This window comes from Nipponia nippon, unplaced genomic scaffold (assembly GCF_047370975.1).
Source record: "Nipponia nippon isolate SJK-2023a ecotype South Korea unplaced genomic scaffold, ASM4737097v1 scaffold_3, whole genome shotgun sequence".
Lineage (NCBI taxonomy): Eukaryota > Metazoa > Chordata > Aves > Pelecaniformes > Threskiornithidae > Nipponia > Nipponia nippon.
The window spans coordinates 63,182,681-63,201,887 of NW_028262347.1; the positions used below are offsets into that span (position 1 = coordinate 63,182,681).

The 19,207-nt window shown below is 40.0% G+C and overlaps 1 protein-coding gene across 11 annotated transcripts in view; it reads right to left on the bottom strand.

Moving 5' to 3' along the window:
• TBXAS1 (thromboxane A synthase 1) overlaps positions 1–19,207 on the bottom strand; it is a 232,432-nt gene that overhangs the window by 100,312 nt on the left and 112,913 nt on the right. The gene's annotated exons all lie outside the window — the stretch shown is intronic.

Sequence of the window (19,207 nt, forward strand, 5' to 3'; positions counted from 1 at the left end):
TGCACCAAGATGATTGCTATGGATTTGCTAAATTTTAATCCCCCCCACCAACTAAGAAATCCCTATCCAGAGAATAGTGATATTCACCAAGGAGTATAAGGATAAAAAAGCTGAAAGAAGAATCGTGTCAGAAAACAACACAATTACACCTGGAAGAGGCATCAGGAGATGTCCAGTCCCATAGCAGAATCTACTACAACTTATATTATTTTGCCAGAGGATGTTTCCGAATTGTTCTTGAAGGCCTCCAACAATGGAGATTCAATAACCTCCCCATGCAAACTCTTCCAGTGCTGGCCTACTCCTACCATGGTAGCACCATCGCCCTTGCTGGAACTTATGGTCTTTAGTCTTTGTGCTATCACAGGCATAGAAAACAGGTTATTCTCTCCCTCTTTACAGCAGCCCATACATACAGAAGGCTATAATAACCACTAATCATATTGCTGCCATCTACCCCAAATACCCAAACACCAATTTGCTCAATACATACTTATCAGTCATGTTATCTGGGACTGTTTGTTCAGTCTTGTTGCTGTCCCTCTTCATGGTCTTGTTGATTTACATCTTTCTCAAGGTATAATCGCTGTGACTTGACATGGTACTCCAGACAAGGATTTTTTTTTTTTTTTTCCATACGTTCTGCAGGCTATATTCCTCTCTATTCACCCCAGAATACTACATACCACAGCATGACAATGTCAACTCATGTCCTGGCTTGTGGGTCCCTGCAACTCTCAGACTTTTTTCTGAATAACTGCTCCCTAAGAAGTTATTCCCTGGCCTTTACCATTAAAGTTAGTTACTCCTAAGAGTGGTATATAGAACATGTCCTTATTGAACTGCAACCATTCTTTTTATGATTACTTCTCCAACTGATCAAGACCACTTTGAATTGTAGCCCTTTCTTTCATGGCATCTTTTATCCTTACTATCTTAGTGCCTTCTATATACACTGCTATTGCACTCAGTGCCATCATCTAAACCATTAACAAAAGTACAGAATAGCACTTGCAAAGAAGCCACCTCTGGGATCCTCCCAGCTCATGCTTCCCTTCTCACAGTGGACTGTTCCTAAACACTTTCCAAAGCATCTTCAATCAGTATTCCAGGTATCGTACAGCAATGTCCTCCAGGCAAACCATCCTAAAACTGGTGTGTGGTTGGAAGGTGTACACCTCTGTAGATATCAGGCTGTACAGAGACAATCACGTATTCATGTGAGATCTTCTGGCACACAGGGCTCTGCCGACCTGCCCAGGGTAGCAGTGGCAGTACAGTCCCTCATATTATCAGTAACAGCAGTATATACTTTACTGGGAAAGACTCAAATAAACCAAAGACACTTTGGCCTTCCCAGTGCCATCTGTTGATCCCTTTGACCCTCTAACATTTTCTTTCAGTCCTTCTTTTATTACTAATGTACACGAAAAATGAGTTCCTACCACCTGTTACACACCTGGATACTTTCCTCTGATTTTGTGCTTCGAGACTTCTGATTTTATTGTCCCTACATGCTATTATTTTATCCTTGTTCTTGGAAATCTGACCTACTTCCCACTCTGTAAAAAAACTTCTTCTCTTCAGGGGCCATGAAGAGCTGACAATTTAGCTACACTGGTCTTCTACTGCACTACCTTAATTCTCTTCCTTATTGGAGGAGTTTGCACTTAATATCTTTTCTTGAAGGAGCTGCCAGCTCTCCTTAACACCTTTTTCCTTTACACTTGCCAGACTCTTGCTACACTGCATAAGCTTGTAAAATGCAGAAGCCTATTTTATATTGCAAACAGGCTAATGGGATAGTTTTACATTCTCAGCAACACCACCCAGTGTAGTAAACTAATGTCATTGAGCTGACACTACAGACCAGTTTTGAGCAGAGATGAGCTGTTTTCAAGTAGAAGAGTACGTAACAGGATATTAGGCTGAAGGAAGAGACTGACTCAGGTACTGTCATCAGATGACTACTGTAAGATAAAATATGGACACGTTTTTAATGTATACATAGAATATCCTATTTTGTGCAATAACAAGGGAAATTTGGGACAGGCTGTCAAAGCTGAAATGGTTTGGACTGTTTTCTCTGAGTATCCTCTTTAAATAAATGATCTGTTTTCTAACCTGTCAGTAGATCTGCTCTGCGGATCAGAAGTGAAGCTAGAGAGCCCATCTAACCTGTCAGTAGATCTGCTCTGAGGATCAGAAGTGAAGCTAGAGAGCCCATCACTCAACGGAGTGCTGCCTCATTTGTTACAGATATTCAAAGGCATAGAAGAAGAAGAGGCTCCAGACAACTGGAAATAAGCATCATCGTTGGAGAAAGTACTGTATGCTAGCCTCTGCTCCACAGTTCTTATGTGCTGCTAGGGAAGCCCTTTACACTAAATCTTGACTCAGCTGGTCACCAAATAAGTATTCCTTATTTCTTTGGTCTTCAGTTTCAAGCCCAGAGACTGATTGCAGAGCTCCTGAACACTCACTAATGCCACTGAAATCAACAATAGGGAAAGTGCCTTGATCACACAAAATGCATTAGTCCAAGAAATCAGGTCATTGAATGGGGCCCCCAAATTAGCAAACACTCTCTGTCCTGTGCTTCAACCACCAGCCTTCACTCCTGATTTATAAAGTGGAGATATCGCATCACCTCCTCAGAACTGCTAACAATACATTAACATTTCTGAGTGCCTCAGAAACTACAATGAAAGAGCAGAATAACAATTCCCACAAGGAAATGACTGATTTTGTCTTCCAAGCAAGGTTTGAATTGAGTACAGAAAAAAAAAAAAAAAAAGAAAAAATTACAGGGCAACACTTGGAAAAGTATTTTGCATCCACTCCTAAATTGAAGGCTGCCCAATCTGTGCACTCTATAAGACAAATCTCCTCTGGAAGACAAGGCTCCACTTAGATAATAATAGACGTGATATAAATCTGACTGCATTTGCCTTGAAAGCAAAAACCTAAAACCAAACATTCACCCTAAAAAATGCTCCTAATTGCATAAAGACTGTATATAGTGTATTCACAGAGAGGGGCCCAGTTACTGAACAAAAAGCGTGTTAACTATAATGCTATACCTACAACACTAACCATAGCACTGCCTTTTTAGCACTCTATTTTATGTCAGTAATGCTCCCTTAACATATTTTTGGTGTGTATAGTATTATATACATATAAACGCTGCAAGGAAAGAAAGACAATTTTGGCCATGAATTATTTTACTCTGTCTCTTTAAACTGGGTACACAAAAACATGTTTGTGTTTATTGGAATAGCATCAGCATGACTGACAGTGTATAGCGGATTTCATTTATCAGGTTTTCCTTATCGTTTCTGCAAACACTTTCCTCCTAATTGCATAACCTATGTTACAGGTTCATATAGCAGGAATGAAAATGGATTTGGTATGAGAATGAGCCTGAAGTATCCTAGTGAAAGATGAAGTGTCACCTCTCTCCGAATGGACAAAGTACTAGCTGTATCTGAGAATTCTTGAGCCTATAAAAATCACTAAAAAAATTACCATGGGAGGCAGCTATAATATTTTCAGGGGTGGGATTTTGGTTTTTAGGTGGGAAAGGAGGTTGCTTTTAAGTCAAATGCAATCATACTCATATTCCATCTAGCATTATCTAAATACTCAACAACTGCTCTGCGCTTCCTTCTCCTGTGTAATCAACCATTTCTGACTGCGGTACAGTAATGCTGCATGAAAACTACTGGCAGCATGGTAATCTGCTGCAGCATACCTGCACAGTGCTACCGAGTTCCCACAACCACAGACATGCCATCAGAAACAACAAAGAAAATTGGAGGGATTTGCTTCCAAACAAATCCTTTAAAACACCAGTGCTTTTAAAACAGAAGACAAAATAATGTTTGCAGATGAGCAGCATCTTTCCAATTGATGCAGGAATTCCCTCCCCATTAAGCTGTTCCTTAAGCTGACCCTTCAGACCCAGTTATTGGCTTGTTTGTCCCCGAGTCAATTTGGATTGCTGTGTATTACTAAATAATTCAGGCAAGCGACTCTTCTCTGGCTCTGAGGCCAAGTGGTACAGAACACCTCCTATCCCTGAGGTTAAAGCACTTTCCCGAAGAGAATGGCCATATCCAAACTGCTTATGGTCGCAGTGCATGTTCACCTCCTGAACTGTGCCCAGACCATGCCTGGGGGACAGCTAATCAATACAGGACAAAACCATGCTAAGAAGCATGTCAATATGGACATCTGTAGGACCTACTCATGCACTAATATCCTGTCCCTGTTTTATTCAGGAGTATAACTGCAGCCTTATGTGATTCATAAAGCATTTGCTCCTTTTCTGAGTTTGTCACTAGCAGGCTAGACTGAACCTCTGGCAGCCAGCAATGACTGCCTGGAGCAGGAGGAAGGGTAGCAGCACCACGACGTTCCCTCAGAAACCTTCTCTTCTTCCTTTGGTAGAAAAATGAGGGATGAAGGTTTGCAACCAGCAGAATAAAGTTAATGCAGCCACACACTCTTAAAATATCCTGAATAGGTGAATCTTCAAAGAATCTAAAGGGCACCTCTAAAGACCTTTAAAAAGCTACTAGCTCCAAAACCTACAAAATAAACCATTCACCTCCATAGAACCAGCTGCTAATCTACTCCACGTGCTTTGACAACACAGCAAGAAATGAAACCCTATAAAATAGGATCTCAGAAACTTTGTTATGTTAAACGACTTAATCATAGCCTAGTGCTAACAAAACCAATCGAAGAAGATTTACCTCTGCTAGAGCCAACCCTCAGCCCTGAAAGCCTGGTGAGATTCAAACAAGAAACGAAGCTCTAGAGCACCCAAAATCCCAAATCCTAACAATAACTCCAACACTAATTCTGGCATTACTCATACCTAGCAAACACCATTTGCCTTCATGTAAGTCCTCAGCTTTCTTCTAGCCCTGCAGGCTTTGCAGGATCCAGCTTTAATTGGAATCCCATGCCCACACTCCCCTGAATTCTAACCCTAGTCTCAGCCCTACAACCCATGTTAATGAGAGCCATTTGCTCCTCTCACCTCCAGCCTTTCTTCTGTACACTGCAGTATCCAGGGTTAAATCCAGCTCTGGGTTCCCCTCACCCCCACCCTTTTCGGGGAAATTTTTGGGGTATGTTCCCAATGCAAGGTGTCGTCCTTTTCCCAGCCCTCAGGCATGCCATGCAGTATCTGTGATAGCTCTAGGGGGAACAGGCCTGGGCTTTCTCTCCCTGGGTGAGCTCCAGAAGCGATGAGCAGGCAGCAGCGCTGGCACATCAGTGGGTTCATTTGTTCATCATCTTATTTTCAAAGAGGGTTGCTGTCCTTGTCTTGCTAAAGGTGCACTTGCAAATAGGTATTGCCATCCTGCTGAAGAAATTGCATTTTAAAATTGAATTTAATGAAATGAAATTTAATGAAAAACCAGAGAGAAAGTTTGTAGCATGAAGACAAGACTCTGTCCTCACACCTCGGACAGGAATTATTCATAGAATCTTTTCATAAGATTACTTGTTCAACGCTGCTTGTACCACTTGATTGACTGGTCATCACCACCAGTTCAGCCAGCAGGTGGAACCAGTACACCCATGAACCAATCAGATGGTATTTCATCCAGCCAGTGGCAGTGACGTGACACTTACAGATCAACATAATACCTCCTATTAAAAAAAGTAACAGAAAAAAAAAAAACAAACCTGAGATATCTCCAGGAATACATCTTACCAAGCCTGCAGTAAGTGGATCATGAAAGTGGGAAGGCAGAGGCTGCCTCCATATATTAGTTTTAAAAATTCCCTGTTGGTAAACTGATACAGTATATTCCTTCAAACTTGCTTGGTATTTTTTAAGAGGTAAAGTCATGCTCAGCCTTCCCTGCATTCACGACATTCAGAGACACATTGTGTAGTGGCTTCTGGTTGAACCAGGTGAGCACTGTGTTGCATGTTATTAAAAACAAAACAGAGTTGGCTTATGTCATATACCCTGTAGCTGATTATCATTTACATCTAGCAGGTTCCTGCTTACACAGATGTTATAGCTACATCTCTTCAAAACACGTAGCACTTTTCTCTTCACAAACCGTCATTATATTGGAGCAAGACTCAACTCCTTACCCAAAGGCCACAGCCTTCATGGAGGGCAAAGGCCTGGCATTGCCTACTGAGCACCATGCCCGTGTGGGAAACCACTGGGTCTGTCCCACCCCTCTGCTCCGCCTGCAAAGGGCCTCCCACCCATATAACACCAGAGGCGATCACTACACACAAGTGTTGTCTCTCCCAGAGTAGGCTCACTCTTCATTTGCCTTTCCAAAACTCCATATCCAAATCCTCAGCCGCCACACACCCCACACTGCCGCTCCCGAGTGACTGAAGTCGGTCATTCCTTGACCATTAAAACTGTGCACACACATTTCTTCACACTTTCCCAAAAACCCTCTCAGATCATCACTAACCCTGCTGATAGTCTATTACAATTTTTTCCCCTCTATAAAAGGCCATTTAAAACAAGTTTGATTTTAGTATCTATGATTTAGGATGTGTTCTTATGGCTGCAGAGGGGAAAAGAAAATCACCAAACTAACTCCAAAAAGCTTATGTTGCTTTGCAATTTCATAAAAGTGTCTAGTAAAAGTTTTTAGCTTAATTTGAAACCAACATGCTTGCGGAGAAGGGAAGAAAATATCCATGCATTATCTCTTTCATTAAGCTTTTAGGTCCTCCTTGGTCATTCAGATACTTCAAAAGTGTGTTACAAGGTAGAATTGGTTTCAGTGATTACAGCAATTGTCTTCCACTCTACTGTATAGATCAGACTATACAAAAAGGCATCTCCAAGCCCATTCCTTTGTTGTCAAGTCAGGATCTTCAGCAACCGACTAATTGCTACTGTTCATCATTACTCATTGGAAAAAGGGCACAGCCAACATCAGCTTACAAGTAAATACTGGTTTTTTTTTTTCCTTTCTGTGGCAAGCAGCCTGGAAACATCTGTTCTTGTCCTCACAAATATTCTCTTAAGTCATGGTTTTGTCAATAGAAACCAAAGCGAGTCATTGCAGTGAGGTAAATATAACCATTCATAAATGCTAAAACAAACACATATGGCCTCCTGCAGTGTGACCCAGACTGATGCAAGTCACACATCATTCCATTTGTTGGTGTAAGCAAGATCAAAATTAAGTCCACGCCTTCATCAATTTGCATATGGCAGTCAGTTTGGGGGTCAAAACAATCAAATCAAAGAAAAAAGTATTTACTGTTAATTAATTAGGAGTTTTGGTGTTACAAAAAAAATCAGGTTGTACTAGAGAACCTGTGCTCTATATGCAGATTCTGCTGTGCTGAGAAGCGGTTTTTAAACACAATGTTTAAATATACTTTCTAGCTGATGTAATGGGACTTTTTAATGTTGGATAAAGTCATAAGACTATTAAAAGCCTCTCTGTTTATGCACGCTTTTCCTAGAAGAAAGGTTGAGGACCAGAAGGTTCCTTTTACAGATTGTAAGGAGAATTTGGAGAAAAACTGTCCCCAATAACTTTTGCTACAGCTATATTCCCCTGCTTTCAAATATTGGCATATATAGGAACGTCAGGCAATGCCTATAAGAACTTGGGCTAGATCTTTCCGTTACATAGGAACATCATATTCCATAGTCTGCTCATTCAGAGAGATCACTCCAGCATCCTTGGAGATTCTGGAGAATACCAAGAGAGATTGTAAGTACTACCCAGCCTCCCACTACCTGTCCTCTAGGCTGGTGACCCCTGTCATAATCCTGAACCAAATGCCTTGGGTCTGCAGTTAGATACCTCAGAAGAGGATTCACCAAAGCTGAGAACACAGTTGTCCAAGCTGCTGTGACAGCAATGCAGGAAGAGTCCCACACCTCCCTGGGGCCGCACCACCTCCCTTCTCATGGACATCATAACACAATGCACTCCAGAAGAGAGGCCACTACAGCTGTGATCAGGGATTACTCCCTTTATTTCAACTGAAAAGTGAAGGAAGTCATGGTGGTGACTCTCTTTCATAACGTCTCTGAGGGAACCAAACTCACACATGGGAGAAAAACCTGTAATTCCTTCCTGGGGAGAAGGATGGGAAGAAGAGTAAGGAAATAAGAATAATGAAGAAGGAAAGAACTATCACAGCAGGAGTACAGGCTAGGGGAAGGTGCAGGGAGGGGTAGTCCCAAACCCTCCTGTCCTTGCCTGAGAATACTTAGGAGTAAACTGAGAATGAACCTATAACATTCATTCCCCTTGTGAAATGGGCTACAGTCCCAGTCCCTCTCCAAAGTCTGTTTATATAAAACTATCATTAGACAAAGATACATGAGTAATATTTTGCAGTAGTATCTGAAACCTTGGCCTCTGTGATCAGCAATATTTTGTAGCACTATCTGAAACCTTGGCCTCCCTGATCCAGATGACTACCTTATTAGGCTGCAGAGATTCACCAACTTCTCTACCATGAATGCCAAAGACCGCATGGAATGTGGAGTAGCTTCAACACATAAGGATGCAAGTGCATCTTTCCCAAGAATCACTTACAGATTGCTAGGTAGGGCACTTCCCAGAGAGATGAGATGAGATGAGCACCTTGGAACGATTTCCAGCAGAAAAATGCATGAAAGCCTTTTTCGTGCACTCTGGGCAGCTCCCCTTGTCACGGGGGACTGTACTGAAGAGGCGCAGTTCCATCACCTTTTCATGGAAGGAACATGTTTGCTGCTGCTACTTTTTCTTCAGAGCCTGAACCACTAGCCAGTTTCGAAGGTACCTGTGAGGTCCATCTCCTCTTGAAACATCATATACATAGGTCTCCTAGGCTGAAACACGAGATAGGTCTCAAAACTGCTAAGCACTTTGGCACCAAAGTGCTTTTGACGCTGCTTAGAAGAATTGCAGGTGTCTGAGAAACATCAGTGTTGAAATCACCAACTCCAGGGGACTCAAGACACTTTCAAGCACTAGGTATGGCTGAGCAAGGGTTCTTAATCTGTATTTTCAAATTACGCTCCTCAAATGGTGGTTAAATGCTTAAGACTTTCTGATTACTAGCAGAGGCAAACTAGACAGGTGACGGGGAGACTTACCAATGTCTTAGTTTAAATATATTACTTGTATGCAAAACTTTTCTTCAGAGCAAAGTATATATAAAAATGTCACTTTTTCATTTATTTCATATATTATTGACAATTTTGGTTCGACCTTTTTAACTCAGATGTTGTAATATAGAAATAAAATTATAAACAGGCCAGTCTAGCTTAAAATCTCAAAGCACTGAGAAACACTAAAAGTAAACGAGTAAGTAGTAAAGTATGACCAAAAGCTGAGAGTCTTTTCAAAGGGTTTCTATCAGTTTTCCAAGTTCCCATGCAGCACCTACAAGTTGTTGCCTAATATCCCATTTCCTGTGTGACAACATCCTGGTAAACAAAATATATTTCAAACTGTCATCTAATTTGAAACAGAACATTTGGAATCTATACTTCAGACCAATGATCTCCAGTATGTGTGAAACAACTCAAGGAAATCGTATTTCACCTTTTTCAAATGGAAATTTGAAATTTGAGAACGACATCAAACAAAGAAAATAAAAGTTTGCTTGTGAAGACTCCTCATGGTTTTCAAAAATACAAATAGGTTCAAGATGCTATTTAAATCAAACTACTGGAAGAAAAGGGCTATTAAAAATTAAAAACATGGATGCAACCTCCAGCTCAGGAAGTCCAAAAGCCATGGACAGTCAGATGTTAGGGGCTATTCTGTAGGAAATACCACTCTGCACTTGCCCTGTTCTGCTCTTTCTCTAAGCATCTGCTGCTAGTCAGAGACAGAGCACTGCCTGGCCAAATATGTCTCTTTTTATGGTCGTTTTCCTTTGAATAGTCATTCAGAAAGAAAACTCCAGGTCAGCTGTAATGGAAGCACGACAAGCCGTCAACAAATTACATTTGCAATATCCGCTTAACTGAAGAATTTGAATTCCCTGCCTGCTACTTCACAATTGTTTCTAATTACATTAAATGTATATTTACACATCAGGGAAAAAAACAAACTTCATGTATTAAGATCTCCACATCTATCTGTCAAAACACTAATGCATTTTCCTGATAGTAGTAGCTGCTTTTGTTCCTCATTTATTTGTCCCTCAAGAAGAGCTAGGCTATAAAACTTTGTAAATAGTTGCATAGCACACTTTCCACTTTCAGGGTTTTATCTTCCAAGATTTTGTATTTGTGGTTATTTGTCTGGTTTCAATCAAGTAAAAAAAAAAAAAAAAAAATCCTAATTTATCAAAGCACGTCAAAACATGCTTATAATGCTTATATGAAATAGTGTTTGTTCATTTGACTCTCACAAATTAATTTGAGCACATCGAGAATTAAGTGTTTGTCATAAGATAATTTCAACAATAATAAAGTCCTATTGCGTACAGATAATACTACAGGACTTATCGTGAGTTCCCTGGAGCTCACAATTTCAGTAAAACAGCCTCACTTCCCAAACAACCTGTAACCAGACTGTTCCTCACATCGCTCTTATTTGATTTCTTCCAGGAGAGCAGCTAAAATGTTCCTCTGAGTATCAGCAAGTACCTTGTTCAAAATAAATTAACAGTATCAGCTACTTTTGCATTCTCAAACATATTAGGCTTGTAATAGCAAGCAGTGCAGATTATGAAGCGTGAAGCACATCACCATATCCTGTCATCTTAAGAGTTCTAGGATAAGATAAAATTTAAAAACAACCAAAAATTCCACAGATAGGAGCCCACGCCCCAGAGCTCACCGGTCCCTTTCTTGCAAAACAGGGCTCCTTCAGGCAACGCAGCATTGGGAGGGCCGGTTTCACCACCCCATTGCTTTTTACTGTGTTTTCACCCCCATTGCTTTTTACTGTGTTGTCACCATGACATGGAACTAGAGGGATGGGTCAGATCCTGAATTCTTCCCCCCTTATGTTGCCCAAAAAAACAGCGCTAGCATTTCAGGAGCAGAGAAGCTGGAAGCTCAGCAAACGCACACTAGGACAGAGCAGCATTTGGGACTTAGATTCTCTTTTATCGAGTGCCCAGGGAAGGAGCGTGTGCCAGCTGTGAGAATGAAACACCTGCAACCTTTCACTGAGTATTAACCCCATGACAGCCAGGTGCATACGGAAAGACAACAGGAAACTCGAGTGGAGGTTGCCATAGTCCTGCCACCTGCTGGGACTGCCCGTTTGAAGGGAAAAACAGGACTCACTCTCTGGAAGACCACACATCCAGTGAAATTGCCAGGCTGCCCCCATACTCAGCATGCACATCACACTTGATTGTATGCACCTAGCGTTTTTGCAAGTTATCGGTATCTGCTCTTCTAAGCCCAGCTTTACTGATGAGTGGGAGAAGGAGAAAGGAAAGGGTTTTAGTTTCCAACTATCAGTGCTGGCCAGTGCAGCACACGCTCCCACATCACAAGAAATGATTTTGCATCTGCACAGCTGCTTCTCCCACATCTGAGGTTGGTGCTGAATCCCCCCAGCATCCAACAGCCTGATAAATAAAAGGGATCTTGAAATTGAAAAAATAACCCTCTGCAACATGTCTAAAACCCTGCTGAAATTTTTACTTAGAATAAATCTTAACCCTGGGACCAGCTTGAGTTCTTACAGCTAAAACTGACTATGCACTGCCAATATAATATAAAAGCTAGCACGAGCACCAAGGGAAGAGCTGAAAAAAGTGAGGAAATGAGAGCTGCCCCACTTGACCACTGAGGAGGGAAAAACCAAGGCTGCGCCATCCAAAAGCTGGGGCACCCAGAGAACGTCTACTCTGACATGGTAAAACACCAATTAGGGAGGAGGCTTTCCCTCTAAAAACTCAAATCAAACATGAAACAAAATAAAACCAGAGGCGGTTAGAGAAACTTAAATAAAGCCGCATGGTTGAGAGAAACTGGAAATACTGCAAAATCAATTTGTTTTTCCAGGCTTTCTGGAAGAAAAAATGCAGAAAAGTTCCAACAAAATATCTTGTTATATATGTTTTTGGAACAAAATAACTTTACTTTGCAAATTGAAACAACTTTGACTTCTTCTTTTTTACATTAGAAGCTGTAACTGAAACAAAATGTTCCAATCCACTTTTTATTTTTATTTTGGCTTTTGACTCTTCAAAATCAGCCAAAACATGAAACTTCTACCTTCCACACATTTCCTAATCAAATCTCAGAAAACATTGAGGGCCATGTAAGGTATATATTTTTTTTTTAATTCTTGATGCTGGTAGTATAGCATGCCATCTATTCCTACTGCAGTCAATTACAATTATATTAAGAGGAAATTAAGAGAGCAAAATAAAGTATTAAAAGGTTTGAAAGTCTTAGACTGAGTGCAGTCTTTGTATCCTATAGCATATGCAAAAATGGGCCCAATCCTTTAGTTATGTTATCCTGTACTATTTTTTCCCACAGGATCTTTATTTGATTTTGCAAATGTAACATTTATAAAGAAAATAATGTCCTGAAAGGTTTTAATATTACATATATATATATATATATAAAAATCTTTCATGTGAAATGAATCAGTCACAAACTCAGGATTCTCAACCTTTAGACACAGAGCTCACATGACAACTTGTGGAAGAAGTTAGTGATCTGTAGAGCCCTGTCACCAGAGAGTGATACTAGCAAGAGAATTTCCTTGTTCTTTAATAATTTTTGTTGAGTCTGTGTTTACTGAGATTCTTCAGGGCCTTATAAACTTAAGCATTTTGGTCAGATTTTCAAAGTGGTTTTTATATCCAGCCCTTACACTAGAGGGAACAAACTCAAAGTCAAAGAAAAAGACTTTGGGCTTCTTTTTACCCCCAATGGATAAATAACCCTATATTTTCCCTAAGCTTCTTCTCCAAAACAGTAAGACCATTTTGACTGAAAAATTCTAAATGGAAAATATTAATTGAAGCAGTTAAAGTTTGATAATCTACTGAGAGGTAAACATTGTAATGGAAGACATTGGGCAACTTTAATTATAGATACCACCGTTGCCTCTGCTACTATGCAGCTTCTTTGGAACTGATGAAATACCAGTATAGTCCTGATGACATTAAAACATGACTGAAGGTCAACGACTGGTTAAACTGGAATGTTTCTGAGCCATTGTTAAATTATTCAGAATTATTTTAGGAAAGCTGCATAAAAAGTGCAAGAGTGCAGTTTTAGCTTCATCTAAATGCGCATACTGAAAATGGAAAAGGAAATGGGGAAACTGTCCTTTGCAATTGCCTTGAAAAGGGAAAAAAAGAATATCTTGTGTATTTTCAACTTACAATTAATCTAGCAGAGGAGAACAGTGCAAGATAGTTCTTGGTTTTACTACTTATTTCACCAAAGCCTTTTCTGCAAGAGCAAGCATGAAGGAAAAGAAGAAGAATGGGACATTATTTCAGTAAAGAATGTAGTTATTTTAGTTTCTATTGCTTAACACCAACTGGCAGGAGTAAATAATTAACAATGATCAACAATCCTTTTCTTTTGCTGCAGGATAGCTGTTTCCTGATCCGTGTATATATCTGTTGTCGTGTATGTGTCCGTGGGGCTAAATGGAGCCTCCTCTAACCATCACCGAGGTTTCAGAAACAGGTGAATCAACATGAAAATGAGCAGTGGCCAGGTGTGCTCAAAGTAGGGAGCACTTGTTATGCTGGAGAGCTGGGAGCAAGCCATGCAGTGTGAAGACTTGAATTTTACACCTCTCCTCCTCTTTCCTTTTTCTTTTGAGTGTGGGGAATTTAACACTGACAAAAAGTCAGCAGCACTGGCAAACGCTCTGCAACTTTCCTTGGTCGTGGTCGGAAGCATTGCATGCACAGCACAGCGCTTCCCCAGCACCAGCATAACACACTGCAGCGTGGTCCCTTCCTAAGGTTCAGACCAGCCAACTATTTGCTATCAACTATTTACAACAAATGGTGCCAAGATATGTGGTTGCTATATAAACAAAGAATTCTCACTGGAGACTAAAATAAGACCTGCCGACTCATTTTTCACTTATGATCTGTAAGATTTATAGCTGCAACACACTGTCAGTGGTAAGGAGCACATCGTTTCTAAACATCCTTTCCCATGGAAGCTTTACTCTTACAGAATGAACGTTACATAGAGTACGATCACAAGCAAAAAACCAGGATGGCAAAAATTTTTGCTTAGAACAAATCTACTGGAGTTAATTGCTAGGTAATTTTGTAAAGATCAGAAGACAACTTTCCAGGCTCTGGTCAGAGAACCACTACAAAAACAGCTGCATCAATTTAAGATGCTACTACCCCATCAGCTGTTAGCCACCTCCCATCTATTAGAGATTACCACCATTGAAATGGAGCTGGTGGAGAGCCCGTGTGAGCTCTCATCATCTGCTTCAGTGCAGAGTCAGCCTGCATAGTTTTGAAAAAGTCTGCATTGATCCATAAACTGAGCTGGATTAGCTTCTGAGCTGAACCAGATGAGGAATGCTCACATGATCCATTCTGCAGACCTTGCTATGGGAATAGTAAATCCAGCTAAGACATCTTAACAAAAGCTTGTTACCATTGTGTTAGATAAGAATACTATCATTATATCAAAAAAAGGAAAGGAAAAAAACCTTTCATGTGTTTAAGTTCAAATATAAACATAAAGACAGGTAAATGGATTAAGCTATCTGAATGAATGACTAAAGAGAGAATTATTCCCACTATTTTTGAGATGACAATACTACTTTTAAAAGACTTAAAATGAAGAGCAGAGGTTTGCAAGGATTAGTATAATAATGCCCACATGTATCACATTAACTGTCACTGAAGAGGAATGAACTTCACTTGCACACACACAAGTCCCCAGATATAACTCCTATCACATTCAAAACAAAAAGCTCATCCATGAAAAAAAGTCACCTGCTTGCATAATAGTTAATAGAAAGGATTAAAAAGTGGTGGGGGGAAACTGATTTGCAGCCAATGGAGCCGTTAGGAGAAACAACGCCCAGATACATCCTCTGGCACTGGAAGTCACCACAGCACTGGTTGCTGGAGACTGGGCAGATAAGCCAGAAGGAAGATTACTGACACCGTCTGTCTTGCTATTATGCTAGTCTTTTGACTTCTGCTGCTGACCACCTTTGAAAGAGGACACTCAGCTAGGCTACACAGATCCTAGGCATGATAGTTTGAATGGTTGTCATGTATCATATATTGCCGTGTCACATCTGCTCCAATGCTCAGTGCTGAGCTTCTAGGCTTCTGGGTAGGTACATGTAAATCACTTCTTTGTGCTGTGAAACATTACTTGCATAGACCTGAATGGGTTCCTCTACCATCAGATGCTTCAAAAGGACTTTTTGTTCATGAGCAGGTGAGTTATCTCCAAATGCGGATAAGGGCATGAAGACAAAGCAAAGTACTGGGTCTGAACTCTGATTGCTTAAGTACGTAAAAAGGTCAACTTGAATGTTGTGATCTGAGCCTATGTCAATTCTGGAACAAGTGACAAACTAATTACTCTTCTCCTAACAAAAGCAGACTGGGAAAGACAGGAATCGAAGGACATGACGCTCTACTATATGTCAAGAGTAGGGAAAAGGGACAAAACTGTAAACAGAACAACCAATCTGCCACTGACAAATAACGGTTTCAGAAGTCAGAAATGAGGGACTGCTGAAAATCCGTGCTATTAGACTAATTAAGCTTCAGGAAAAATATCCCCACAGCATATGCCCAAAGAAGTAGGATAAGTTGAACTTCCCTTTAAAAAACAACAAATCAACAGAAATCAAAGGTCAGGACCACCAAAGACCAGCATGAACTGCATCTCCGCTCCACATGTATCACACCTACTCATAACACAGTCAGCTAAGGACAGGATTAGATAAGGAAGCAATACTGTATTTAAACGGGAAAAAATATTTATCAGCCTTAAGATTTTACATATTTTATCCAGCAATAAAACGTGTTCTTTAAATAAGGAACAGAGCCCTGGGAATAGATAGTCCTTTCCTGTCTATAAGTGTTGTTTGTCTTCAGCGTTGCAGTATAAAAAAAAAAAAGTGCTGCAAAACCCATAAATAAATAGCCAATGTAAGTTTGATGAAAGATTGGCTCAGAAGAGTGCTTTTGGCCTGAATAGAAAGATATGCTTTCATCCTGTTTTGACTATACTCATACATTTACCTAACATAATTGGATGTAGTTAATATTGCAGGAGCCTTCAAGCAGCGCACATTTCCCTCATTAGTGGGTTTAAAGCCTTAATGATATCTCCTGTGCTGCAGAAAAGCCCAATGTAGGCTTTAAAAGTGATTGGCAAGTTTCAACAGGAGAAAAACTGGGGGAAGGGAAGGCAAAACCTAATAAAACTCTGATCTTGTTTTCTTCAGTCATTTAGAAAAGGAAATTTTGCAGAATGATAGAAGCAAGAAGAAAAAGGTGAGGATAAACAAGCCAAAAAAGATAATTTCAAAAGCTGATCTTACAGTAACTCAAAGAAACATGTGAAAGAAACAGGGAGTGGGTAGAAAGAGGGAATGTCCCTTCACATACCTGCAACACACTAAGACACATACATACTTAGTCCTACACAAACTCCGTCTGACATAAACAAGTGCATATGCACAGAGTATTGTCAAATCAGCATCTTCCTACACCTGCAGCAAAACCACCTTTTTGTAGTTTCATTATGCAGCATTTTTCCCCCCTTTAAGTCTCAATAGAGTTGGCAGGGAAGCCTTGCATCTAAGAAACAGAATGTCACAATATACCATTAACTAAGTACATGCAAAGGGTTTGGGGTTTTGTTGTTTGTTTGTTTTGTTTTTGTTATTGACTAATTTTGACCATTTTCCAGGAACAGAAATTTCACAGGCTGGTTTAGTTTCAAAAGAAGCGTAATTATGTACAGCTGTATTCAGTATTTCTTAACTGCCTTGAACAATCAGCAAAAGGGAGATTTGCACACATTATCAGCCACTATCATTAGTGCTGTAAAGTATGTAAATCCATCTGGTGTTCTGGTGTCTACCTAGGAGCAGGTATTGAACCAATGATGGCTGCAATATAATAGCATAAAGAGCAAGCATTAAAAACAAACAAAACAACACAGCAACCCTAGTAATTTCTCAATACCAGACTGTCCTTGTGTTTGTGTTCCCCCATGGTTTTGCAAACCATTTTTATATGTACAGGCATGGAGAGCGGAGAATTAAAAATGTAAATTTCATCAACATGCAGTTTTGCAGTCTTCACAGGGGAAGAGGTAGCAGGATACCATGGTGATGGCAGCACTGCAGACCATTAATAAACCAGGGAAAGACTCAGGGATAGATTCAAATACTTAGACCCATGCTGAAAAATAACTCACTTCATAATAAATCCTGTAAAAGATAAGATGACTGTGCATCTCAACATCAGCCGTGGTCTCAACCTATTGATTCATCATGTCTTGATGGGGGGCAAGGAAAGAGGAAACTTGTTTTTAAGCCTTCTAGCCTCCTTACAGTCAATTGCATTGCTTTTATATTGCCAAGGTTTATGGCCCATAGCATCTGAAAACAGACAACAGAAAAAGTGGAAAGTTTTTATTTTGCGTTCCATCTGTGTGTAACCCATCTGTTTCCACCATCACTGCTAGCCCTTCACACAGGAGGGATCAGCCGGTTTTATTTGCTGTCTTACCTGGAAATGTAACAAATACTAGTGTTTGCTTACTCAATTAGAGATACATAAATCTCAAGCAAACAAATTCACATGACCTAGCTGGACAATACATTAGCTGGTTAAAATAGTACCCTTACAAGAAGCATGGCTTTCTCCAAGCCCAGCTACAGCCTGACCACCACTGCTGGGGATATGCTGACCTCTTGCAGGAGAGCTCCCTCCAGCCATGACAACACAGAAACCTTCCTCAAACAGCAAACCATCTAAGTAACCACTCAAAGGAAATAAAATGTTGGTTAGAGGTTCTCTTTAACAGAGTGTCTTTCCAAGTCAGTCAACCAGACCATCCTCAAACTAATTGAACTTAAGCACAGTCAGCAGTTTTAGATTGATTGCTTGTAAGCCATTCTGTGGAACTCCAAACTATTGTTATTGATACATTCCTAAACTTTCAGAAGCCTTTATCAAATACTTAAATGTGTGAGAAGAGACCGTGTTCGCCTTCTTTACCATGCGGGGCACAGAAAACCGAAGGCTCCTATTTAAGGGAACATCCCCATTCTGGACAGACTATTAACAATATAAATACACACTCATGGCCCACTGAATTAAATGAGACATAAGAATGTGCATAGAAGTAAGTAAATGCTAACATCTTTTTATGAATAGTAGTCAGCAGAGGCACATGCCAGGTGTTCAAGGTAAGTACAAATGAGCTTTCCCACTTTTCAGAACAGAGATTTCACTTGGTTTCCTGTCCTGAATTAGAATTACAAATAAAAACGACAAACTTGAGAGACGATAATCCTCAAAATACATTCAATTGAATCTGTTAATATTTTTACTACTTCAGGTTTTTTTAAATACTTCAAAAGAGAAAGCTACTTAAAAGAAAAAAAAAAAGAGTTTTTCAATAAAACTTTTTCTACTACATTTTTGAAGCCTCTTTTAAGAACTAACAAAATAACCCTCCCACCACAACTATTTGAATTAACAGGTAAACCAAACCCCAACCTTTTGCCATCAGTTCTAAAGCACTAACATTCACTAATGATAATGTTCAGCTGGAAATTCCCAACATAGTCTTTTACATTTGTTAAGGTGACAAAGCACTTCCTAAATTATTTGCCCTTGTGAACACAGGAATTCTGTAGTAAAGCCAAAAACTGAGCTCAGAGCTCCTAAATCCCAACCTAGAGCCCTAATCACAAAACCAGACTTCATCTCACTGGGATTCAGAGGATCAGGTGGTTCCCAGAACACCGTCTACTAATATGTCAAGTCTTTCTTTAAGGCAAACTGAAGCCAAAGTCTGATTAATTTTACAGTCAATAGCAGTGATCATTTGACAACATTAGTTTTGTGCTATTAGCTTCAGCATATGGGGAATAAGGGGCAATCTGTTGTGCATGCATAAAAAGACATACACAGGCTGAAAGAAATGACCCTCTCAATATTTATTATTTTAATTTTAAAGTGTCTATTGCAAGCCTATGCACTGCTACTTTAAAAT